Source organism: Osmia lignaria, chromosome 1 (assembly GCF_051020975.1).
Source record: "Osmia lignaria lignaria isolate PbOS001 chromosome 1, iyOsmLign1, whole genome shotgun sequence".
In the NCBI taxonomy this organism is placed as follows: Eukaryota; Metazoa; Arthropoda; class Insecta; order Hymenoptera; family Megachilidae; genus Osmia; species Osmia lignaria.
The window spans coordinates 10,839,995-10,866,704 of NC_135032.1; the positions used below are offsets into that span (position 1 = coordinate 10,839,995).

General features: G+C 38.4%; 2 protein-coding genes across 3 annotated transcripts in view; one reads left to right on the plus strand and one right to left on the minus strand.

Annotated features, from left to right (window-relative positions):
- qin (tudor domain-containing protein qin) overlaps positions 1-26,710 on the minus strand; it is a 161,143-nt gene that overhangs the window by 119,992 nt on the left and 14,441 nt on the right. The window lies entirely within an intron of this gene.
- Positions 1-26,710, plus strand: part of LOC117606054 (uncharacterized) — a 40,084-nt gene that overhangs the window by 729 nt on the left and 12,645 nt on the right. The window lies entirely within an intron of this gene.

Genomic DNA, 26,710 nt, shown 5'->3' on the forward strand with positions numbered 1-26,710 from the left:
AATCTTTATCTCCCCATGTATCTCTCAAACAGGTGTTACAACGACCAGGTTTCATGTATTTCAACGCCTGAGTGATTTTACAACCTCTCTAGACTAGACACGAATTGAATTTTCACGTTTAAAGAAGTACAGCAGTTTCTCGTTAATTTTAAAACACTCTCATTGAATCGAGGATAGCACAGATGTAAGATAAATTGTTCGGAGGGATTCGTTGGGAAACGGAAGGAAAAGAGGATCGTGACACAGGTGTAAAGCAGGAAACGCGTTTGGAATACAGACGGCAAAACAGTGTGAAACGAGTCCTAGAACGATGTAAACACGTATTCCCAGACACGTGCTTCTCGGGTCATCTGGGAATCGATGCGAGCTGGTTAGGCATCGTCAACGTTTCTACGTGCGATACAAAGTCTGACAAATTCTCACTCCCAATTTCCAAAATTTAAAAATTATAGATTTATAACGCGAGGCTACATGTAAAACGTCGTTTGCCTAGCCAAGTAGCTCTTTGTTCGAAATCCCATAGAAAAGGAACATGTTTGTGATTTATTTTCGCGCGCGAACGCCTCCACCCATCGAGCGGATAATTCGAAAGCCAGGTGAACGCGGTTGTGTTTCCAGTCAGCGTCTGGCGTGGTCCAACGACGACGACGACGACGCCGTCACCGTCGTCGAACACCAAGGGAAATCAAGCGTTCTCCGCTTTTATTTGCATAAAATGATGGGACTGGCCATGTCACGTTCGAAACGTCGGCCTCTCGACTCGGTTCGCGCGGCCCGTTCGCGCTGATTTTCCTCTTGAATTTCATTACGCGCCGGCCCCCATGGTACCCGCCGACTCCGCGGGAACAACGCGTGTCTCCGATCATTAAGTCCGCAAGTAGATGCAAATTAAAGAACCGCTAGAAATTTTCCCGCGAAATTGTCCGGCCCGTCTGTCTGACGCTGAATTTCGAAAGCCTTTCCATTCGGCGCTGATTCGTGACTGCTTCACCTTTAACTAGGATGTTCAAATCCTGGATATTTTCATGGAAAATATGGAATATATTGCATCTGAGAAAATATTCAAAAGAAAATGGAGCAGAGGGTAGAGGGTATTCAAAAATTGTAAAATTCTAAAATTCTAGGATCCCAAAATTCCCAATTTTTTAAATTATAAAATTCTCAGATACCCAAATTCCCAAATTCTAAAATTTGTAAAGGAGTTGACCCATCCCCTGAAAAATCCTATTTACTCCGATGCCAATGAAGGAAAGCTCCACTCGAAGGACGTGCAACAATGCATAGAAAGGAGAAGAGTATTCCAGACGAATTAACGTGGATAAATGTCTAGAGGTAGAGAGGACGAGGTGGAAGAGTTTCATGGAACACGTGCATAGCCATTAAACCGCGCGGTACATCGCGGGAGGAGGGCAAAATTCTTACGGTCGTCTGAGTACTAAACGCTGACAAAGGTATTCGAAAAAGCTCTATTTGCCTCTTGTCGCCCCGACCATCTTCGGCATCCACGACTTCCAACAGAAACGATCTTCTCCCTCCACTGTGATCGTGAAACTCCTCGCGACGCCGTTTTCTCGCGTTACGTGCTGTCCCCGCTCGTTTTTCTCCTTACAACGAATCAGTTTCTGCCGACGAGGCGGCCATAAAACGTAACGACGTTAATTCTCCGTGTCTCGTACACCGTACGGCAACACTTCTTCCGTGTACCGAATTGTTCCGATCCGGAAGTAGTAACCAGATGACGCATGACTGGAGAACGAGTGTACCAGATACCAGTCAAGTTTTCGAAATTTTAAGAACCCGTCGAAAAAGAAAACGTGAGAAGAAATATTCTTTTTCATGGAAACGAAATTTTTTGAATTTTTTTCCTATTTTTTTTTTTTGAAGCGATATAAAATAAAGATCATTCAAAAAATCTATACACCCGAGGCGAAGCTTAGGATATTGCTTTGAAAAATAAAAATACCCAGGTATTTTCAATTATTCCAGCAATGAAATTTTCCCCGGAATCAATGGCGATCGCAGACATATCCAATCCATAACGCGACAGTGTGTCAACCGCGTCAGAGAAAATCGAGTTTGCCCGCCGGCAGCGTTACAAATAGCGAAGAGCATCGAGTCAAAGCATCGTGGAAAACAAGCCGGGATCAATGGATTTCCACGCGAACGGATACGTGAAACACGAGAGGAACGAGTGCGTCGAAACGGATAAATATTTCCGAACGAATCGCGAATCACGTTCGCATTACTTGAATATCGTTACTATTGACACGTGATCATTGTCGCCGTTGAAAACGAATCATCTTCATTGTCCGGACAGTGACGCCGGGACACGACAAAACAGAAGCTGACACGTAACAGGGAAGGCAACAGAAAGGATATGATGGAACCGTATTGATTCCCGTGAATTATATTCGTCGTGATAACAATCCCGCCACTCGGTCATTCAATCTAAAATAAATGTTTTCTATCCATGTTTCCATTCAACTCAGGCTAAAACGTTTGCCTGTTTGCTGACAAATTTTTAGTCAAATAATTGGTGAAAATATACTCGGAATTGTAAATAGAAACAGAAAGAAGCATTTCGAGAAAAATTTTTGATATAATTTTTCATGTAAAATAGATGGGAAATTGATGGGCCTTCATTTCAAATTAAATTTAGAATGAATGACCTCCCCTCCTTGATTTTTCTAGGCTCAGAGGTGAATTAATATTTCTGGGGCTTACACTGGGGTGCAAATCGTCAAGGGTCCCCTTGGTGCAGAAATTCAAATTCATTTTGAATAAAATTTAAAAAAATTGTAATATTACCTAAATAATTTTCTATATTTTATTTAAAAACCCTGAAGACAATATGATTCAAAATAATTCTTTTACAAAAATGATATAATTCATTTTAAAAATAATTCCCAAAGGTTCCAATAAATATATCAAGCGACTTTTAATTAACCGCTTCCTATTTCCCTCATCCACTCTATACCAAACCCTACAACTCAGCAGTTAAGTGATAAGATTTCCAGTTCACTAGTTAAGGGTTAAGGGAGAATAATAGAGACCGTAGGAAGGATTGTTTGTACGATCGAAGGGAGGAATAGCAGTGATCGAGCAGCAACCCCAGCTTTTCGAATCAGCCTCGAGGGGTGCAGCGGGCAGCATCCCCCGTAATCGTGGCTGCGCTCACAATTCACGTCGCATACGGTGCGGGGTACCGTGGACGTCGGCTATGGGTATATCAACCGGTGTACTACCTGATCACCATAAAAATTTATACGCCATCGTTCGCGACCGTAAATTGTATTATCGAATGCATACCGTCGGCTCTTCGTTCCTACGTTCCTCTCTCGTCACCTGCCAACCACCCCCTTCTGTTTTTCCGTCCCTCCCTCGCGCGCAGTCCATCCCTTCTACGGAAGAGCATCCGCTCTTGAATTTTCCCGGGCTTATGGGAGACTCTCATAAAAGGTCTCGCCATGGGGATGATGCAAGAAAGAGGGAAACCGTGGCAATAAAGCGTCCTTTTTCGCGTTCTCCGCGGACCGTCGTTAAATTACTCGCGTTGTAAATTACTCGAATTGTAGCCCTAGCCACCCGGGAGAACCCGTCTCCTCGTTACGCCCCCTGTGTAATGAAGTTTGCTTTATGTACCGAGTATTCTTCTTATTACGACCCCCTGTTTCACCGGTGCAACCGGGTCGTTTCGGTTCGTCAGGTGAATTCTTTTCGGTGATAGTTAAACCTCTTATTGTTTAAAATTCAATTTTATTGCCGAAGTTCCAAATTCTCATTTGGGGGTAGAAGAGCAAATTGCTATACCTGAGAATCCCTGCCAAAATTAAATTGCTCATTTGGCAATATAACGAGAGTCTACTATATCACAAAAAATCCCTAACGATTCATTTATTCTAAATTATAGATTTGACTTAAATTTGTATTTTTGCATTAATTATAGTCAAAATATAACAACACCTAATTAGCTTCAACAATAATTAACATGGTAATATTAATTAGATAAATTTTTTTTTATTATCAAATATGATGACAGAATTTTTTGACCCAAAGCAGGTTCGTTTCACGGAACGCGTTAAGAAAGATACAAATGAAGAAGTTATTTTACGTAGGCGTGTTTAATCTTTTAACCAAGCACAATTCGGGATATTTTGCACGTGCTCGACGTGTACTTCGTCAGGCTTTTGTTGTGAACGCGCATTGTCCGCCAAAAGTACTGGCGTAAATTTTACGAGAGGTACGCCCGCTGTTTATGCCGACACTTTGACTTAAATCCTGCACACGGTCCGTGTATTTCTGTCGGGTGATGGTGTACCGGATACACCGTATCAAATTTTATGGAAAAATATCAAAAGTGTAACTAATATAAGGCGACCAACTGTTCGAAGATGAAATTTATATAAGATCCATCAATTTAACACTTTATCTACAAAAATTCGTTAATTCTAATATTATTTAATAAAAAGATAAGAATTCTTGAGAGCATTGATGCAATCAAGAACTAGACTTTCTATGACATTCTAATTCAAAGGAATTGATTTAATTAGCATACAAAACCGATAGTTGGTGCAAGGAAAGTGAGACCAGAAGGGAGAGATTATCGTAACACGGAGGAACTCACTTTCCCGAGTTGGACGATCTCGATAACGCGAACAAGACGTTCGTTATTTAAGATTGACCAGGTGCACGTCGGTGCAAGTGAAAGCTAAACGAAAGAAAGGCGTATCTCGTGTAATTTGCATCGGACGCGTACGCGTGACAAGACCGCTTAAAATTCATACGTACACGATAAGCATGTGTGAAAACAGACTGCGAGGACGGTCGATGCACCAAGAATCTTAATTTCTGTTTACGTTTCATTTTTAAAAAAATATTCATTTGTATTTAATATTCTATAACTACACTCTAGATATTTATGCAAATGTGTATTTTTTAAAAATATTTTCCCCTACGTTGCATAATTTTTCTTTTAATTTTGAAAAGAAATATAATTCCAAACAATAACAAATATTTCTCAACTTTCATAGTCAAAGGGTTAATAAGCAGTATAATATAAGTACTTCTTTTTATACACTGCATTATAATGTAGATATAATGCACACCTCGGTTACCTTTAGCAACTCTCATATGAATATCGTATGGTACCAGCTGAGGTTTTTTACGGAACGCCATAGCCAAAGGATTAAATAATGAATATTCATATGGTCGAACTTACAGGATGTGTTTGAATTCATCTACTGCAATGGTCAGCCCTTCAGGATTCACTTGAAGTTCAACACACGCGTTTCACTTTAATTAGACACTCGATCACACATTAAATCGATCAAATAATTTAATATACAAACATCCCAAGGCTGCTTAGTCCAATTTTTTCAGATATAACGCAGAATCCAAAATAAAAAAAGTGAATTATTTTATCTGCAAATATACTGTCGCTGAAATATTTTTCAACAGGTATGATTAGAAAATTTCAGCTATGAATAGAACGGACAACTAGATGAGTTCGACGTAATTTTTGTCGACGGCCAAATAACATTTATAACGTGATATACCGATGAAAAAAGGCGCTTTTAAAACGTCGAAATAAATTAAAAGCCGAAATTTATGGTATTATTTGCATTTATATTTCCCCCCCCCCCCCCCCCCCCCCCCCCCCCCGCACAGCCGAGCCCTGGTTGTGGATATTTAAACGCGAAATCAACATGCGTCGCAGCGCATCGTCGCTTTTTTACGCGCTCGAATAAAAAGTGACAGGTGACAGTAAAACACGGGAACAAATTTTCGTTTCGTTTATTTTTCTTTTTCACCCCCCCGCTTTTGCTATTCAGCCTTTTTTGACCTGACCAGCACCGCCGTCCGGTAATTGTAACAAATGTTATGAGCAGCAGAGTTCGTGATAAAAAAGAAAGAATCATTCCGGTGAATTTAGATCGATACTTGAACGAAATGAAAAATCAACTGTCAGATGATATTTATTGTATTTCAACCAATTTTCAAAGAGAATGAACTCTGCACAAGTAATAAATCATTGAAACAAATGACACTAAAGCATTGTGCAGAAAACTAGGTACATCTTTTGTGTGATAACACTATAAGATTTTTTATACAAATGTGGAATGTCAGAACAATGAAATGTTAATAGAATGTTGAAATAGAAGGGTTAAAATAATACCTAGTATTTGAATAGAACAACGCCCAAAGAATAAAATATTAAAATATTAAAAAATTCGAATAACAGGTGTTGAAATAATAGAAATTCTACTGCATCCATCTTGTAGGTAACCCAGTGTGAAGGTTCGATTAGAAACGAACCACTCTCGAACGATTCCGTGGAAAATAGCGAGAGAACGCGCGAACGATAGATCTCTGAGTGTGATTCGAGCTTGCAGGATTACACACAGTCGACCGATAATTAATCGGCGTACGGATGAACGACAGAGCGATTAGTAGGACGTACGCGGTGCTAGCGATATTCGAATCTGGCTGTCGTATGCGCAACAATGCTTTGGAATTCCGACTATATTTGCTGGGATTAAGTACTGCCCGATTGGGATAGCAGCCAGATGATAGTGCCGCCTCGATTTCGAGCCATCCCGGGGCCCGATAATATTTCTATGGACGTACCATGTGTGTTTGCCGTCGCATTTTCGACTCTTTCCTTTTCCATATCCATCAAAATGATTTTTACTCGCTAACCCTCCCCCATATAACCTGTCTATTCCTTTTTCTCTATCTCCCTGCCATTTCCACCACGTCCAAAAACGTTCGTTCGTGCCTTTGGATAAGTGAAAACTTCCAGCGAGCTATGCAAATCGTATTTGATTCGGAAAAATCTTTCGTTAAATGGTCGAGATACTGCTAAAATTCCGGGGATTAGATTTTCGAACGGTGGAAATCTTGGAAAATATTTTTAGTTAGTTATTAGTTATTATAATTATCTCTAAATTTTCACCTCTAATTCTAAATATAAATATAAAAAGCAGTAAAGATAATAATCACCTTATCTTTTCACAATGTCCAATCGATGGTTTCGAAAATAATCTGTTAAATCATTATAAAAACACTGACACGGTCGATTGAACTTCCTGTACCGTACAGTATCTACAGGAAAAGATTATATTAGAGAAACTACGATCTTTGAAATTACCACAGTGATTGAATTACTACGTTTATGTAACAGATTCTTTGCTTATAAATTAAATTTAAAATATTGCTAATCAGTGAGTTCAATTAAGAGCAGACCAGACAGGGTGATCCATTAACTCCTTGTCTTAGAACAAGTAGACTGTAATTAGCGACAGATAATTAGGACCAAAATACTCTATAAATCCTAATTAGAATCTAAATTAATTCTAAATTATTGAAATCAATCTTGTCTAATTACTAATTCTTCTATTCCAATTAATTAGAATATTCTCGCATGAGTGATCACTATAAGACGAAAATTTAAAAAATCACTGAATTCTTCATTTTTTTTCCATCGATAAAAAAATCAGAATTAATATCAGAGAGGCACTTTTAAAATTGCTGACAATTTTTGTCATGGAACAGTCAGAAATGATAAAACTGTATTCACAGCAAGCGAATAAAAATTCTCTTTAATCGTGCAGATTGCAGGGAACGGTTATTTGGCAAGCAGAGAGCGTAAAAACGACAGGATGCCGTATAGCTCAGGGTCGACAGTGGTTTCTTTCTTCCCTTCAACATTGCGACACAGAGACGGACGACTTACTTTAGCCCGAAGGTCGGTCACGATCGATGTGATCGATCGATCGTCGATCAAAACGGCTCGGGTGAAACGGCTTCAAAGTGGCGTGTCGTTTGTATCGTCGTTAATTTCGTCGAGACTGAACGGGATATCGATAGCAAAAAGGAAACAGCTCGCGGCTACGTTTGGCGATAAAATACTAAGCGATCAGACAAGGAGAGACAGAGATGGAATATACACGCGAGGGGGGTAAAAATAGAGGCGAAAGGTGGACACGGGGGTTGTAGCGAAAAAGCGAACCGTGTATAGCGCAAATATCCGCGCAAAAATACCCCCAATCTATCCGTTTCCCGGTGAATTTTTACCTTTCAGCGATACTCGTTCGCTATTAGGATGACGTTCGGTTCAAAAGCGTGCCGGACCAAAGTGATTTCCAGAAATAACTTTTATCGAATCGTTGAGCTCCTTTCCTTTGGACGTACAGTATATCTACCTCCTTGTTGGAACAGTCTGTTCGTGAAAAGCTATGCTAAACCACCCCTTTCTGCTTAACTTATCATAGGAAAAATTCAATCAAGGTTCATGGTATTCAGTGAGTGGATACCAGAGTTGAGCAATATTACAAATAATCTTCTGTTACATATTTTAAATTAGAAATAATTTTTTTGTAAATAAAACCAATTTTCAATTTAAAGACACTTTTATTTCGAATAAAAATTCATTTTTCCTGTTATTTTCAAATACTATAGAATTTTTATCGACAGGATCCCTTCACAAGAATTGAACGAAGACCTAAATAGGCCCGTTATTGCCATCCAGTTTTTGCTTCAACAATATTAACCCGTTTACGTGACGAATACATTCAGGTGAAAGCAAACAAGAACGAACATAATCCGGTTACATGAGATCATCCGACTGGAACAAGACTTTTCGAATTCCATGTAATCCAAGGAAACTGGTACTTTCACGAATTATACAGGAAATGAGGCTACAAATTTCAATGTCGCTTCAAAGCTATTAATTTTGAAATAAAAGTGTTTTATACAATGGCAAATAATATGTATTGAAAAATAAAAGTAATGTAGAGTCTAAAATTAAATTTAAATTCTGATTATTAGAAAAATTAAAGAAAGGGAAATTTACCCATTTAGAAGATTTCCAAATAATTATTTATTTTAAATACCTACTGTAAAATATTTTGTCCTATAACCCTTGCCCAATACGAAAAATTGATAAATTGCAAGAAAAACGGGGGTTTCTTTGAATACCCTAATTTTTCTTTCCACAGAATAGGGTAATGATTTACAGGCCACTTGTCTAACAGGCTACTCGTCTCGGTGCGAAAGTGTCGATGACCATTTTTCATTTTCATCGGTTATCAGTAAAATCATAGCGTGTAGAGGAGAAACGTTTTACCGACGGCAAGCATATTCGGTGGACTCGTAAAAGGCGGGCACCATGTGCCCCGTTCGACCGACAAATGGCCGTAAAAGTCCATCACGCTGGTGGAAATTATAGTAGTTCACTGATATACGAGGAGTTCCTGTAACGATCTCTAAACGGGGAACCGCAACCGTTTATATTGAATGCGGCAAAGACAACGATATTGTGTTTTGTTAGCCTCCATACCACGTAATTGATTTATCGATTACTCATGTTGGAAACTCGCCATATTACAAAGTACAGCTGGTATAACCACAAATTTTCTTACCTCAAAGGATTCAAAAATATATCATCGACTTTGCCGTACATATAGGTATAATATTCAGACTCTGCCACAGAAGAGTTAATACATCCAGGAACTGCTAAATATTTCTGCAGGAAATGTGAGTTACTTATTTAACAAAGAAACATAGGAAAATTGTGGCTCTCTCCATGGTCCGCCATCCGAGGGTTAAGCATCCATGTCGATTACCAATACAATATTAATACCATTTAAAAATTCCTTCTCTTGACACATTATAATTACAATTACTCATCATATAATCACTTTATTTTTCAAATTAAAGCTCCCTCTTTTAAATAGTATAATTTTCTTTAAATTTCAGTAACTCCTCCAGATTTAAAACCACGGTATACCAAAGGATTAAACCATAATTTGTCACCCATGGAAACAAGCATCCCATACGAAAACCCAACGCATTATCAGCGTCTGTTCGAGGCGCGAAACGACGTGGATCGTCATCGGTTTCGTGACCCATCGTTCGTCTTTTCCATAAACGTTCGCGGATACGGTTGCATCGAGAACGAGGACGGCGTATTTGCTGGTCGTCGATTGGCCAGACCGTATAAGCGTGGCTGTTTTACGATCCGCGGTAAAATTTTCTACGCTACAAAGTTATGAATTCGTTCCACGCTCGAATCTCCGTTACCGTTCCTGCGAGCCACGTCTCTTCATCTTCCGTCCTCTTATACCGGGGCCCCGCCGCTGCTTTCTTCCGTTTTCACGCCTGCGACCAACCCCTTTTGTTTCTCGTTCGTTTTCACGAGCAGCCGGCCCGACGTTTGACGACTACACCACGCTTTATGACACGCGATATCCTTCATCCGAAATATTATGCCTTGCTGCACCTCGTTGGCCCTCGTCGCACCGTTCTCTCAGACAGACACAGGACACACAAGGCTGGCCTCATCTGAATCCTCGCGAGGCAAACGAAATATACGTGGCGCCGTATGTAGCTACAGACCGGAGATTATATTGAAACCGTAGTAAACTTTAATTTTGTCCAATCCCGGCCTCGGGAGGAATCTAAGAAGCGGAAACGGTTCGCCGAGTACAAAGAGTGTGCATGTCAAAGGACACGGCAGGGTGAATGTCGCAGCAAGCTGATGAACAACCTTAGCTCCACGTTTCGTCTAACAAACGAGACAGTTTATTAGGTGTTCCACTGTGAAAGTGTATTTGGTGCAGGCTCTTTGTGCACATTCCTGTTTAACCCTTTGAAGATGGGGAGTTTAAGGGGGCAGGTTCGTGATTGCAAAAATTATTTTCATAGGGATTAAGAACGATATGGAAAATAATATATTGTTAAAAATTGAATTTTTATCTAAATTCATGAAAAATTTATAAAGCGAACGAAGGGTTAGAATAAAAAGTCCCTGCTCTATTTATATTTTCATTCAGACTTTAAACAATTCCACCATACACACCCCGTAGCCGGTGCACCGAGCAGAGAAGCTTTCAACAAAAATTAACAATTCACCCCTGGCAGCTACACAACCCCTAACTCGTCCATGCCGGAAAGAGAAAACGAAGGCGATCAGAAACCGATGAAAATCACTTTACCTAGCCCGTAACGCACACGCAGCACGTCACATTATCATCTCAATGGGGTGAGATCCAAAGGGGTTAGGAATCCATCAGTGGCGTAACTAGGATTTCTATAAAAGATTTAAATAATGAATAATATAACTTTCCTGAGTAAACGTTTGAACAGAAAAATAATAGGACCTCCTTTCCCCGTGTCACAATTTTCCTAAGGGAAGTTACATTTGGTATTTCCTTGCATTTATATTATTTATTTCAATTAAGATTTTATGAACTGACTATAATTTTTAATGAAGGTCTAGCCTGACCTCCACCTAGTTACGCCAATGGTCTTGTTCCAAGTTCAATTGGAATATCGAGCGAAATGACAGGGTAAAGGATGCGAGCCGATGGCAGGAAGGTATGTGCAACGTGTGCGAACGCGGCAGTGCGTAAGTGGACGCGGATAAACGGAAACCAAACGTTGAGTTCGGTTAATGTCCTGCGGACAGCCGGGCAGATGAGGTTGCCCTGACGTTGATAGGTTCCCGGGTGGGAGTGGAATAGAGGATAGCCAGACGAGGGGTGAATAAAGAAGGGAGATTGAACAAGATAGAGGGACAAAGACAGTGACACAGGTGACGCACACAGAATGCAGCAAGGATGGCTTTACAGGGGTGGGACTGTAAAGTGGTAACCACAGAGCACGGTGCGGGAGCCATCGGGAACAGATTGCGATTCCCTTCTCTCCTCTTGCTTCTATCCAAAACCTTTCCCCTCTCTCTCGATTGTTTCTCTTTCTTCGACGTGCTAACTACAACTCCCCTCTCTCGCTTCGATACAAGACTCGACCAATCCGTGTACGTGCCCTGACACCACCGCCTGTCGCACCCTCGTTCAACGTACACGTCCCTGCTTACCTCGCGGGCACAAAATACCTGACAGCCCTATTGCCAGTCCCATTAACAGGTGTTAGAGCGCGCAATTAACTCGAAATCCCGAACCTCCACTCGCGCCAGACTGATCGCTGTCGTTAGCTACTTGAAAAATTACCCCGACGATCAGCACAAAGGGTTACTTTCAGGATTTAGAAATATTTTAGTTAGTGATACAGGGTGGAAGATGGTGTCTACATTTTTCATTTCAATATTAAATATTTCATCTAGTTTCGGGTGCTGATCACTGATGACCCACCATAGAAACACAGAAATAGCATCGTAGATTCAGAGAATAATTTACTACCCCTCCTAATAAACAAAACACAATTCGCCACGTCGACGTGCGCGAGAAAATTCGTTATGCATAGTTGCAGATTATTACCAGAAATTCTCCACTTCATAATATAATCGTGAACAAGGGGTCGGTGGCGAGGCTGATATAAAACACGCAAGAAAGTTCAGCGCCGCGGTATTCCACGGATTCTGAAAGTAGTTTCTTTTCCACGTCGGATGGTAACCGCAGGGGCCGAGAAAAGCCACGGGGAGTGTTTTCGGTTCAGAGGAGAAGGAAGGATCGCGAAAAGCACGATTAATCAGGATACTACGACTACGTGTTCAACGTGCACACATCGAACGCGGGCATACACGTCGGTTACGTTTAATCAAACTCACCGATTTCAAGCTGAAACAACGACAAGGAGAAATGGGCGGGGGTGGAATCATTGGGACTGTTGATGGTACTTTGAAATGGCTACGTTTACCTCGTAGAATCTCACTGTTTTCCTGCGAAACCAGACAGGAAAGAAAGGAACCGGACTCGGAGGAAACAGAGAGATATCCTATTTTAAACTCACCAATGGGGTGTTTAATCCTTTAGCTATGGGCCATTAAGAATTATAATACTCATTATAAAAGATGAAAATTTATTTTTGACTGAATTTCAAAAATTATTTTAAAACAAATGCAACCAATTAACACACAATTTTCTATATTATTCTTGCAGCTAAAATTTGTTATGCAATTAATTATCTAGACTTGAAAGTTATATAAATTTCCTGTACCAAAAAGGTAAACCAGTTTATATTTGATAAGTAAATAAATTTCTTCTTATACCATAAGATTATGTAAAATGGTAGGTTTTCTGTGAATTTTCGAAAAAATAAAAGAATTTATGGAAAAAAGTAAACAAGGACTTGCACTGAAGGTTCAGGAAAGACATGAAGGTATATGACGAATGTACGCGTTCCCAGGATGTATAAGGGTGTACATAGGGGGTAACAGTATATACAAGGAGCAATACATGGACGTACGTATGTATGGATTGCAAGGGCAATTAAGTTTTACGAGGCTGCATCGCAGGGAGAGGCGCCTGTTTCGAACGTTGAGTGCCGCTCGTAAAACCAGCTAGGGATAACTGCAGCGCACCCTGTTTATCCCTTCACCCTTTTCCCAGGTAGACGACGAAACGCGTTCAGTATCAAGCATCAACGTCCCGGGGAATTGATGATAGGAAATCGATCGAAGCCACCAAGAACTGACGCTTTCAATCCTGAACCGTTTGTTATATTTTTGCATAGAATCACGATCCTGCGATTGATGTTTGCTCATAGAAAGTTGGAAACTTTGTTACTTTGAGAAATTTTTGAGAAAGGTACAGGAAATTGAAATTAGAAAAATATTTAAAAGCTAATTTTTTAAAACCCAAAAATGACAAATTAATTAATTCATAAGGACAATTAATTTTTTCTTAATTTTGTAATTGAAAGAAAGAAGATCGTTCTTCATTATCGACAATTCTCGTAAATATAAATCTGCTAGATTTGAGCAACCAGAAATAGTCGAAACTAAAATGAAAAGAAGAAATAAAAGCTTTCAATCTCAATCTATCGAATGAAAAGTTTCAGAAACTTTTGCACTGTCAATTTTCATTCATCACTGAGTAAATGAAAAGTAATGGATGACTTCTGTAAACAGAAATAGTATTCCCAACTCCACAATCTATTAAAGTAAACCTTTATTCTAATTTTCATTATACATCCACGTTTCAACAGCTGAAGCAATTAAGTTTCTGCAACATCAACTTTATTAGCCAATTACTCTCTGAAACAAGTATTGTGCAGTAAGAGTCTTGAGTAACAAGTTCACAAGCATCTAATTACAACAACATACTATTATAGCAATTTTCCAGCTTCACTTGTTAATTAAGAATTCATTGTTCCCTGGTAACAAGAATTTTCCTATGCTTTTGTAACAATATTTTTCAATGAATGTTGGTCAAAAATTCAATTTTGAAAGAATTCACAAAAACTGCAATAACTGATTTGAAAAGGATTACAAAAGACGGAATAATAAAAATCGTATTCAATAGCTATTGAACACAGACGCCTGTTGATTGAAAATCGCAAAATTGAAATAAATCCATATTTCCACCGGATATTTAACATTTCACGAGAGATGAAAAACTGCGTACCGAAGTTCAATTATTAAATATTAGAAACGAATGTAAATACCGTTCTATTATACGTATAGAACTTTCAGAAATTCTGTTTCAAACGTATCGACTACTATAGGGGATACCATTGATCCATATTATAAATTGTATAGAAGTAATCAAACGATTTAGAAAAAAAAGATTAAAAAACTGTTGCAGCAGTGCATCAGTTTCCTTCTGGAAACTGGTAATTCTATCGTTAATACTTCGCTGAAACGTTGGTACAGCGGATATTTAACAGAAGTATACGTCATTTCACATGAACGCTGGTATCGTGACACAGAGGGTGGATCGACGTACGCATTATTATATTTCAAACGCACTAGAATCCATCAGCGGCATTTGATTGACGCGAGGACATATTGAAGTGGCCGTTGTACCATCGAAATTCCTCTCGACGGCTTCGAAAAGCAAGGCAATAATAGTTGGTATAACGAGTCGGGGAGGGGGTGGTGAAAGGAAATCCTGTTTAGAATAATTCCTGGTCAATTAAACTTTTCCAGAAGAAAACGCTAACTTCCGATAATTCGTTTAAAATTCCTACCGGATGCAACAAAAACATTCTCTCCCTTCGAACAATACAAAATTAAGAAAGTTTTAATACGTTTCCCGGTCTTCCCGACTCTTTTGACATGTAATTTCGCTCTAGTTCTTCAGGAGATTACACTGTAAAAGAACGTCTGTTGGTTTGAGCCGGAGATTTCACTGATCATATCTGAACGAGAAAAATAAACTTGACTACCTCACTTATTAATTTAGGTTTCAATATTCTTTCACCTCCTTCGAAGAATTTCTAATGCTACTAATAGGTGATACAAGAATATGAATAAAAATAATTATTTTGAAACCACTATGATTTTTTAGAAATTAAGTCACTGCTACTAAAATAAGGAAAATAGCTCATTTTCAACCCCTAATACATTAGGAATCTGGGTCAATCGAGACCCAAACTTGCAAAATATATTAAATGTATAATTTTTAAAGAAAAGAGTTTCATATGTTAAGGAAGTGTAAAATTTAAAAATGAAAATAATATGAATTATAGCTCCCTCGTACCCGTCAAAGTTTTACGAATAAATCATCCCTTTCTCCAAAGACCAAATAGAAAGAAGAAGGAGAAGAAAGAGGAAACAAAGTATGAGGGAACGCGTGTTCGATTGCCATGAGAGAGTCTTCCACTCCTCCTCGTTCCCTCTCGAGCAATTATGCATAATAGGGGTAGCAGCTGGCCCGTAGCCACGTCTACCTGTTGCACGAGAGCCGAATCGCTCGCTCACTCGCTTGCTTACTCGCTCGTCGGCGCGAAACTACGGCGCCGTTCAAGAGGCCGTTTCCCGAGGGTGGAGGTAGGTCACTGTGAAAGAAAGAGACCACGCGCCGGTTTAGGGTTGAATTTTCGGCGTCCCACTCGAGGAAACCGTGTCAGAAGGTCAGCCTCTATCGTGCTTTTCTACGGCCGTATCCAACGGTATTGGATATCGATACCACTGCAGGGACTTCGCGATGGCTTATTGAACAGCTAGTTATTTCCTTTTTTTCATGTATTAAACGAATGCTGATGATTTTGAAGCATGGAATTGTAAGTGAAAAAAATTTTTACAATTGTTTAATGGGTTTGATAATTATATTGAATATGATTTTTTTAGTAAGGGGTAAAATGTTTTCTAAGTATGTCGTAAATTTAATTTCCTTAATCTATTAGATTGCTAATGATTTGGAGGTACAAAATAGAAAGTTCAAAAATTTTTAGAATTTAATTCCTCCTTAATTGGTTCGATAATTACTGATAACACGTGAAGCACAATGTATAAAGAAATGTACATATATATATTAAAATTTTGTATAATGATTATTGAATGATTTTATATTGAATATCAATCAATATTTTGACAAGAATAATTCAGTAGACGATTTTAAAACAAACCTGATAAACAAACCGACAGTTAGATCGTGACGTCAGTTAATTGTCGAGCGAGAATGTAGCCCGCAGACCGGGCAAACTTTCGCAATTAGCAGTACCATTGGGTTGCCTTGTATAATTATATTAAAACGGTACACGGTAACAATTAATTATACCGTCGGCTTTATATTAGGAATTTCCTGCACACTAACTCAACCAGACAACGCTAACTCTCGTCCGTACAATAGGCTGTACCCAACTGTTACCGCGTTCAAAATTTCTATTTTCTCCAGTTATGTGATGACTGAGATGCACGACAATACGAAATAGTTAGCAATTCAATTTCTAACCGCAATAACGACGAAACAAATCATTTGCGGGTTAAACTTTAACAAGCTACGTGGAGGAACTTGAACGTGAATTAGACAAACATGATTGAATTGCTGGTAACGCTGACAAAGCTGTCGAAACTTGTTAGAAAATTTCTATATCTCAGAATTTCTATTTTTAATGATAAAAAATTATGGAACATCATAGATTCTTTTTCTATAATGATTTAATATCAATATTGAGGATTGTAACAATCATCTTTCATATGTAGGTTAACAAAAACTATAGTGATTTGTAAACAAAATTTCTAATAATTTTCTAATAAATTTCTAACAAATTTCTAATCAATTTTTCCTTCAACAACTCGATATTTAACATTTCTATTTGCCACCAATAATTTCAGTCAAATTTTCACCAAGCAACGTCTTATGAAACAATATTTCTTTTCAACTGATTAACTTATTTGCAATTATCTTCTACTAAAATGGTAAAACGAATTTTACGATCACCCTGTAAAATCAGTATCTATGAGAAACCATAGGAAAACGCTTTCGCCTGGGGTTTGTTCATTCCAAACAGAGAAATTTCTGTGCGATAAAAACCTTGGTAGAATGACAATAGTATTTACGAAGAGAAATTACACGTTTGCTGAAAGGAGTTAGCAAAGTTTCAGTGTGAAATGCAGAGCCAGCGAAGCTATAAACGTGTCTAATCCTTTCAGTCGTAAAAGTATTATGCTAACAAACGTTTGTTTCACTATGTACGGTTGTATTTTCATGCAGGTAAATGAAAGTGTTTCTTGATGAAGAGGTAATTGAAAACACTTTTTGTTTATGTTATTGAGTAATCAAAATAACAACTAAATTTAAGCAAAATCCAAGAATGAATTAATTTTACATTCTTTAATTATTATTTATATTGATTGAAAATGAATTAAGCCGATAAAAATAGAAACCATTTATCAAGAATTTCATATATAGATAAAATTTCAACAAATTTCGACCAAAAAAACAGGCAACAACAATCAAATCAATTAATGAATATATCCCTCCAATATTCGCTATAGTAATCGATTCATTGGTTCCATATAAATTGGACTAATAAAGACAGAAGCCATTTATCTAGAATTTCAATCACCTAAAATGTCAAACAAAACTCTTCGCCCTTTGCAATTATCTCTATTTCTAGCATCCACCAGATTCGATCATTAAACGAGTAATATCAATGAAATCAATCAACTCGTTAATTGAAAATAAATTACGCTGATAAATTATGCTAAAGAAAATTTGATTTTTCATAACATTCGACCACCAAACGAGCAACAATCGGACCAGTTAATTATCAATCGTTCGATTCACATGATCGTTCAACGATAGGTATGAAAATTAACGAAACATCTAAATAGCTGATGAAACGAGCGGAAATGTATTTCAGCCGAGAATATAGCTGCTCGGAACAAACAGACAGATATGAAAGGAGCAAGCCAAGATAAAAGAAGTAAAGCAATGGTAACGGGAAGAAAGATGAAGCGAGGGAAGAAGAAATGAGTACGATGAGGAAAGAAAAAAATGAGCAAATAGTCGGCTAGGGGGTGAGGTAAAGGAAGAGAAAGGGAGGGACGAAGTCAAAGATCAGACGATGCGAATAATTGAAATTTTCCAGAACGAGAACTTAACTTCTCGTTCGAAAGGGCGTGCTACGAGGCATGGCAGAATGTGGACCGTATCTCCATCGACCTGGCTCTCGGGTCTATGCAAACATCCGTCGCACCTCGTCCTCGTCGTCGAGCGACGAGCCTTTCAATATGCTAGTCGCTCGACAGAGAAAATCTGAAGGAGCACGAACCGTCGCGTCGGGGTCGATGCTGGCACATACCAGGGAAACGAGGGAAAAGCTGTTTAGAACGGGTGGAGAACCGTGAAAAACTTGCGGTTTCCACCTTGGATCGTAACCGGGAAATCGGCTGGATCGATGTGGCCTCGAAACTCAAGCACGAGGAAAGTAAAAATATTCGATGGAGATGTAATTTACTTAAATATCGAGAAAAATCTTATTTTTTTTAGTTCATTAGATTTTAGAAAATTAGGAAAACTCGAGCACTTTTCCAGAAAAGTAAAAATTTTCCTCAGCACTGTATCGTCATTTTCACTAGGGAAGTCTATTTCAAGTAATAGCCTGTCAAATAAAGTGAACAAAGTCGTATCCTTTGAAATTAAGATTCACCTGAGCACAAACTCACAACTGTATTGGGAAACATCGTTTCAGTATGAGTACGTGACACTGGTGTGCTTTCAAAATTCATTCCTCGATTCATTCTGAACAGCGAATAGACATCCACCTACGGAACGATTTGTTCTTGTTTTATAACAACTTTTCGTTATTCCGCGCGAGTTAACGGAAATAATATGAAACGAAGTGCAGATTTTTTACTAGCTACCGAGCGTTTCTCAGCTACGTTGAAATTACTTCGCAAGAAACGAACAGACAAGAGCGTGCAACGATCCTTAAGATTTGCCGTTGCTGGCCAAGTAAAAGCACCGGAACAGAGTCGTTCTTTTCATTAAACGAACGTTTTCCTATGAAAAGCGTCGACAAAGATCGAAAGCTCGTTGAAATTCAAACGTTATTTACCGGTGCATTAATAGTTCCACGTCACCTTACAATTTTTCTCAACGATCAAATATTCTGCGATCAAAATACTGCATGCAATTCATTTTTAAAAATCTCCATTCTGTAAAATTACATTTACAGTTTTAACATTGAGTTAAATAATTTAATATAAAAGCATTTGAGTATAATTTATGAAGGGTTAAAATAAAAAAAATAATGAACATTCTCCCCTTATTGGAAATACATTTGAGTCTCTCTCCATGGTCCGCGCTTACCATTTTTCAAAGCAATCAGATACATCATCCCCGATCACCTTACATTCAACAGGCTATAAATCTAGCTCTCTCTCAATCATACCAGTCAGACAATAATTATCCTCATTCCATCCAATCGTTTGTTAACTGTCTGGAGCATAAAAATGTCTATCAAGACTGCTCGCCAAAGGAGTCGGACTTCTCTTGACTAACGTAATTACGGAGAGCGTGAGCCATCGAAATGGAAATTTCGCGATGAATTGCCACCAGGCTGGACCAGAAACGTACAAACGACAAAGAGTACCGGTGTCCCGTGATTCCTATTCTCCGCGAGGCGTCGCAAAAATAATGACGATGCTACACTATCCGCCGGGAGGAGACAATAAGGGAGGACGAGCGTGAGAGGGAGGAAAGATTTAACGAAAGATGTTAATTAGCAGCTTCTCCCAGGAATGTGGATACCATTAATTGGTAAGCCGAAGGTGGACGACAACAGGAAAATTTTTAATGAAGACATTTGGGGCAAATTTGACTTGTTAACCCTTTTGTAAATTAACAATTCGACGGGATTATTAATTATTTATTTTCAATATTTTTAATTTCGTATTCCTATATTAAACGTCACATGAAATAATTAATTTAAAAATTACAATGGAACATCGATGATAAATTCTAATTTAATTCAAAGTATCTTTCCCTCTTATTCGAATCCACTGTAGAGATTAATTAAAAACTAACCCAAACCTACTCTCACTCCTCTCTACAGGTGTGCAATGAAAACACCCGTTAGCGAAAACTTCTCCAAGTTCAACGACAATGCAAACCACAATTTCTCTCTTGCGTTTGTTACACTCGGTATCTCTTTCTCTTTCGAGCCAGCCTCCGGCTACGGGCACGATTTCAAACCATCGTGTCTTTGACCAGCTGCTGACGAGTACTCTGCGGCTTTCATGGAGCACTCTTTTCGAGACACCATAGTTATAGAGTAGTCAGACCGGAGGTTGTAAGTGAAATTAGTACCGTCCGTGGTCAGACTGGCTGGAGCAGCTCGCAATTTCGGCAACTCTGCCCGGTAACCGCGTTCATTATCGACGTTGTTGCCTCGGATACGTTTAGAAATGTTTAGTTTTGTATTTAAGAGGAGATTTGGTTTCACAGTGAAGTTTGCTGTTGTTTCGGATAGAGGTGGACAAGTTATTATAATTAGGAAAAATAAACTAACATTAACACACTGACTATGATAGCTACTGTCGACATAGATCTTACATAACAACTCGAAGAAAATAAATTAATGTATAGTTGAATTAGCATTAATATTACACCCAGTTACGCAAAGTAGCAGGTAGACTGTAATTGAAATTACAGTCTACCGTTTTCACTGGAGCAATCAACAAGTCTATCTCGGTTAGAATTTTTCTTCTCTTCAAAACTTTCACCAATTATTTCCCGTGTAAACAATTTAAAAGAATTTTATTTCTCCCCATACATGGCAAGATTTATACTGAATCGAAACCCCGAAGGGTATGCAACAGAATTTGTTAATATTTCATCGAGGTAACATGCAATTTTCGTTCTTTATCAGAAAAGAGTAAACTTAGGATCGATTTTTTTTTCCAGGATTAATAGCACTGGATAATCGCGTGTTCGCAGACCATTTAACGTTTAAATTATCACACAAGTATATTATATATATCCGGATATATTGGAACACATTCATTTTTTCCAGACTAACGACACGCCTAACGATAAAAAATGCACGTGGAAATCTTAATTTCGAAGAAAAGATCATTCGCGTGAAAGTTCGTGCATCGACGTAATCTAATCAGATATACTTTTATTTACATCGAGATTTATTCCTTTCGAATAATCACCTATTTTCTGGTTACTACGTACAACAAGGAGAGACGGTACATACATTATTCAAACGTTTAAAGAATTCTTATTTTCACTGTTGAGTCACATAACAGTGACCGGAATAAATACAATGGTGGAACAATTGCTTGGCAATTATTCGAGGAAAGTTCACTCTTTTCTTAATTCTTCGAATTCTTCCGAGCGTTTAGTATTGTGTAATTTTTAATTCTGTTTCTAACACTTTTTGTGTAACGTTTAATTGAACATGTCAAATGGGTTTCTCTTAAAAATATATACTTTTGTAATATGAATCATTAACACTGATGACCTACATCGCTAATTAAATGTACTTGGATAATTAAAAGAAAACAATAGAAAAATATTATTTTCAATACTATTACTATTATGCAAATAATATAAAATAGCAGATAGAAAGCTTGAAATTTGAAAATTATCTATTCCTATTTCTAATAATTAGAACCTCAATAGATCCACAAATGCTCATTTTCATTGTGGCAATCAACGTGTTAATAGTAATTCAGAAAAAGCATGTAACAAGTAAAACAGAAAGAAATAGGGTGAAACTTCATAATCCCGACGAAAGCGATAAAAGCAACAACGATTTAAGATAACGCGATTCGTTAGAATCGATCCGGGTCGTAAATAGATTCTTTCACGATGAAAGGTACTTTTCTTCGCGATTCGAGTTACCAGCAACACAATCGAATTGCATGGAAAAGGGAGAAAAGAAAAACGTCCCGGAAATTACATAACCCGGAATTCTCGGAACGTTTAAGGCGTAAAGTATCGATATGCTGAACAGCTCGAAAATCTAACCAGCTCGAAAGTATAATACAACAACCTGCCGTGGACACCGTAAGATCAACGGACCAAGACTGGACTAACTAACCATCAGCTTTCTCCAGTGATCGTCTCGTGTCTACACAATCGTTCTTAAACATAGTATATACACATTTGTATGTTTCAACATCATTTTTTATACGAAATAATAAATTACCAATAAAATTACCAACTGTCGAATTATAATTAGTGGAAAGTTAATCAGTGAAGCATTAACAAATAACTCTATAGAAAAATAAATTTGAGGATGAAAAAATAAATTTAGTAGTCAAGCTACTTTTACAATTCAGTCTTTACCGTCGACCATTAACATTAACCAGATCTTCCTATTGTAAATGGACCACGTTTACGTAAACAATTAAAGGAGACGAAAAACTGGTATTAACGGGGAATAAAGAGCCGAAAGCAACGTACACAATGGGGTACTTCTTGAAGAACGAGAAGAGGGGTTGAACTTTGAAACGTTCGAGGATCATGGAAAGGAACATTTGTCTTTCGAGGAAGAAGCAGAAGAAAAGACGACCACGAGGAAGACATTGTCGTCCGAATAGGGGGATGGGGGGTCCAGCGCGTTTTCTAATTGCATTATAAACTGTCAAAGGCCGAGCATCATAATTGGCTTTCCGTTCGTGCAATTTGCATGCCATCCGCGTGCTTTCTGCTAATGATCGCCTCGCTCGTGTGCACTCTTAGAAATCGAAAACCTACTCTTTCTCCTCTCGCTGTTATATTTCCGCCGCTTGTTTCCGCGACGCTGAATTGACTGGCGCAAAAGGGTGCAACGACTGGCTGGGTAGATCAGGGAAATGGAAAGAGGAAAATGCCTAATGGGAGGCCATGGTGCAGCCAGTCGTGCCACCTCTCCCCTGTTAATTAATGATCGCCAGGAACGATTTGCTTTACTTCGAACGCTTCGAACGTTTTTATTCCTCCGTTGTCAATCGGTACGTCCTATCGAGGGGAAATTCATTTCTATTTTGAAGAAAATTTTATCATAAATTTCAAAATACCTAAAACTTCAACCCTTTCGACTCTGAAGGGACACGTACTTACGTCTCTCATGAAAAAAACAAAGAATAAAATGCAATATATGCAACAAGCTAATAATTGCATCGGTTGCAACCGAAAGTGCAGTCAAGGATGCGTTTAATCACGGCAGTGGGTATCTTCAATAAGTAACGAGGGTTGGGTTGATGCGGTGGTTCGCGAAGAATCGTTGTGTTTTCGCGAAATTACCACCACCCTCCCCTCGTCCCCGTTTAATTCGGCTTTTCACCGTGAACAGCCCGTGCACCGAGGCGGCCTTTATCTCTGCCGCACGTCAACCATAACCGGTACGTACGAGCATCGGAGGAACGAAGTTCGCGTAATCACACCAGAGAGAGGCGACGACTAATGTGCTTAGCGTTAATACCCGGTCAGGGATTTCGGATGCGGAAAGGGGAGAGAGAGAACGTTTTCGGGTGCAAACTATCGAAAGAGAGAGATAATATATATCGAGCTGTACAGAGCGATGGAGAGAAACGAGCTGGCCGGTCTATACCTGGCAACTTCGAATTAATAATCGATGCATCGGGAGGGTTGTACACCTGTACAGGGGGTGTGTACGCGCGGCCCAACACCGACGGGGCAAGAACAGCCCAAAACGGAACCGTGTATATACGTGCATCGAGTATCTACTCTTATCCTACGAACTAAGTTAGTCGATTCCCTATGGTCACTCGACTGTCGAGTTTCGAACGAAGCTCCTCGGCTTCCTCCTCGGCTTTTGTTATCCCGTATTGCGGACAAACCACCGGGCTTCGACTTGTTTCGCAAACATTGCTGCCTCAACGTAACAAACCGCGGATATGTGACTTTCTTTGTGGAATTTCGTCTGCGGTTGAAGAAGATGTATTCTCTTTGGATAAATTCATTTTTATCCATTTAGCTTCATCAGGTTCTTGTTAAAATATAATATTTTATATGAACTTAAGCCTTTTCGTATTAATAATTCCTACTCTATTGAGGTTATCTGAACTTTTGAACGGCGGACCATGGAGAGTGCCTCAATCTTAACTTATTTTTTATCTTCTATAAATTCTTCTCGACCCACTTTAATTTTGTAAAATAATTTATGCGTACTTTTTTCGAGAAAACACCCTCGGATACCGAAATTCTAATTTCAACCCCCTACGAAAATAATAAAAAATACAACCCTTAATAACACATTGCTCAGCATTCCCAGAGACACTAGTTCCTCTTTCGTACGTACTCTCGAGGGTTAAATAAAGGGTGTCGTTCGACGCATTCGTAGTTAGCCACTTCAACACGTTACCATGTAAAAGTTCGCCGAGTATGAAACTCGTGCAACTAAGGCGCGGGAGTAAGGGGGTGGGTTAGGTGGAGGAATACTTTCGTTATTTGTAACTCGAGACACGGGTGTATCCCGCGGATGTTCCCCTCCGCGAACTTCAACTCCCGACGTGTCTGGCTGGCAGGAACTGGTCGCGAAGATCGTAACGAGAGAGGACAAGCCGTCGTCGCGTTTGTAATTTCAACGCCCGAAGACAGTATTCATCCTCGGTGCCGAGAGCGGCAACCTGCTCGTTCGAGTGTAAGAAGTTTCACGTGAAATGTCGCCGGCTACCTATACACACACATATATATATGTATGTATGTATAGTGTATCTCGACGACACTCCTGACTCACAGACGACTCCTTTTCTTTTCGAGCGGAAATCTCGCAACCGTAACGTTTTCGACGTCGACGGAACGGAACTCGATTATCCAACGCATCGAGCTCCAGCGATTCATGCAAATTAAGTGCACCGTGCACTCGTTAGTTTCACGATCAACCACGTGATGCTTGATCCTCGTAATATGTAGTTCTTTCACTTCAGCTGATCTTTAGGGGTTTCAACCCTTCCAGCTGATATCGGGGTTAAACTTTACTTTAGGGGACACACAAATTTTCGACATTTTTCTTTTTTAATCTATAGTTTTTGATGCGTAGAATTTGAAAATTCTAATGAATTTAATATCTAATGAACACACAAATTTTCGACATTTTTCTTTTTTAATCTATAGTTTTTGATGCGTAGAATCTGAAAATTCTAATGAATTTAATATCTAATGAACACACAAATTTTCGACATTTTTCTTTTTTAATCTATAGTTTTTGATGCGTAGAATCTGAAAATTCTAATGAATTTAATATCTAATGAATTTTCCATTGGGGGATGAAGCGTCGAATTTAAGGGGTTGAACTGTACAAAGGTGAAAAATTGAATAGACGTAATTTTGAAGGCACCATAGGGTATTTGCACAAATGCTTTTGCATTTAATTACAATTTGCAATCATGAAAGTACACTCTCTTTTGAAATAAATTAAAGAAGAGAACTATGTTAATCAGTTTTTGTAATAATACTAGAAAGAGAGAAGATTATTTATCCGTAGAATTTTTATTAAACGCGTGCGTTCTTTCAACGTGCAAACACGAAAAGAATCATCAGAACCTGGCTGGAACGAAGTAAAATATTTAAAATCAAGAAAAAAGAAAAAGGAAAAACGTAAACGTAGGTGCCATGCTTGGTGCGCACAATTTTCTGAATATAAAATCTTGAGAAGAACTCCGCTCAGAAATTCTGGCTCGTAATTAACTGAAACTCGTCGGTGATGTTGAACGTTCTAAAAGAAAAAATGTAAACACGTTCTTAGAAACACCCTGGAACTCTTAACGTCTGCGCAATTATGAATGTAGTATTGATCAGCGTAAAATAATTAAACTGCTAAAAGAACCGGCTCCTGGTGCATTCAAACTTTCATCTAATATTATACACCGTGTTGCATCCTTCGGATACTAACGGTGAAACTTTGTTTTCACTGATAAAACGATATTATTATTCATGGCAACTTTTTGCTTATTAGTTTTATATTAGCTAACTTATTACTTGAATTTTTCTATTTAAAAAGACAATAGAACTGATGTGGATATGTGAAACAAAATAAATTTTAACTTAAAATTTTTTTACCTTTTTTCAAACGTTGGTATTAGTATTCTATTTTAAAGTTACTTGTTTAATTTACTAAGGGGTGAAACTACCCTGGAAATTTCAAATGAAAAAATATTGATAAGATGAAGGAAACCTGTGTCCAACCATAAAATTTAGAATAAAAGTACGAATTAAAGAAAAACTATATCAGTAATCATAAAATCTCGACGTACTCTCCCAGAAAATTTAATGTAGATCCTAAAAATTCGAACAGTTTTTGTTTTAAATGACAATTACAGTTTTTATAGACTGCGTCGTAAAAAACTGCATCAAATGCAGGACTCGACTATTCCACCTCCTGTGCCGCCATTTTGGCTCTGATTTTACATCTCAATATTCCAAATTGCAGAAAAAAACTCGTTTTATAAATACCTGTAAAAATGTCTTTCATATCTTTTATACTTTTAAAGAAAAAAAATATTTAGTAAGTTAGTTCCTTGGTCCTAAGATTAAGGGTAGTTTTACTCCCTATGAATTAA